Consider the following 1,565-nt stretch of genomic DNA (forward strand, 5'->3'; position numbering starts at 1 on the left):
GGGGGCTTGTGGAAGAGGTAGATCCAGGAAGACATGGGACAAGGAGGTAAAGCATACTCTTTGAATGTGGGGCCTCACAGAGGCAATGGCAAGTGACCTAGAACTTTGGAGATATGCCATGCTTGAGAAGACCCACCAAGCCAAGTGAGACTATAGTCATGGATGATGCCAGGGTCATGTAACTGATCCATTAAAGGCACTCTTCAATCGTTGGACCTCATGGAGACAGTGACAGGTGACCAAGACCCTTGGTGCTTGTGTTGACCTGTGAAGCCAAGTGAGACCATCGTTATGGCTGATGCCAGGGCCATATCAATGGCACCTGTGCCAACGGCATGTAAAAAACACCCACTACACTCTGTGGAGTGATTGGAATTAGGAAGGGCCTCCAGCCATAGAAACCTTACCAAATCAGACCGGAAACTGATGCAGAGCCCCAGCTAACTTGTTTTCAGTCAAACTGTCCAACCCATGCCAGCATGATAGGGGCTGGTAAAGCCAGGAGCCACACTAGGGTCTGTTTCAGCAAACACACACACACACACACATGCACATATGTACAAAGGCCTTTCTGCTGATCTTGATACACAGGCAACCAATTGTTTGATGAACTGAACAGCAAACTCCTTGAATTATCCTTCAAACTGGCTGAGTATTCCATAGCCTGACGACACAACTGAATCATGGGGCTAAGCCATTCGACAGGCTTCCAGTCAGTTTCCATCCTACCAAATTCCCTCGTGAAATTGGAGAAAACCTTAGGACCATGGTAAAGATGACATACAGTGGGACTGAACCCAGGAACTCATGGTTGCAAACTGAACTTCTTTACCCCCCAATCAAGACTGTTGCAACAATCCCCACTCGTGCAATATTATGGAAAAGGGTTTCAACTCACAACTGTATTTGTCCCCGCAGATGTTCTCCAGACGACTGATCTCTGCTTCGACCTCGTGTAACAGATTGGTGAGGTTCAGGTGAGCAGGTTCAATCCTCATGCAAGCCATCAACGTCTGCCAGTTTCTGAAAGAAGACAAATTACCAAGGATAAGCTCTAACGAAGTCATTCAGAAAGCACAGGGCCTGGTGTGAGGGCGGAAGGGGTTAAGCATCCAGAGCATCTTGGGAATCACGGTACTGAAGGGTCTTTGAAGGAAGGAAAGAAGGAAAGAGATGATCGTCTTAACCTGGATGCGAATGAGTCTGCTAAAGACACCCAAGGGTAACGGGTGATGCTACAATGGGCAATGGGCTATTATGCATTAGAAAATAGAGTCCTAGATACACTATGCCAGAATGAAAGATGGGATGGTAACATCTTTGATCATAGGTCTGTCTGGATCAGGACTGACCTGGGGCTAAACAACGACAACTATAGCCACTAATACTAACTCTTATACTCTATACATTAGATAATGTAGTCCTAGATACACTATGCCTGAATAAAAGATGGGAGGGTCACAGTTGGAAGATATATGTGGATGTATATGTGTGTATGTATGTAGGAATATGTATATGTGTATGTAGTTGTGTGTTTATGCCTGCATATATGTGTGTGTGTGTGT

Source organism: Octopus bimaculoides, unplaced genomic scaffold (assembly GCF_001194135.2).
Source record: "Octopus bimaculoides isolate UCB-OBI-ISO-001 unplaced genomic scaffold, ASM119413v2 Scaffold_110616, whole genome shotgun sequence".
In the NCBI taxonomy this organism is placed as follows: domain Eukaryota; kingdom Metazoa; phylum Mollusca; class Cephalopoda; order Octopoda; family Octopodidae; genus Octopus; species Octopus bimaculoides.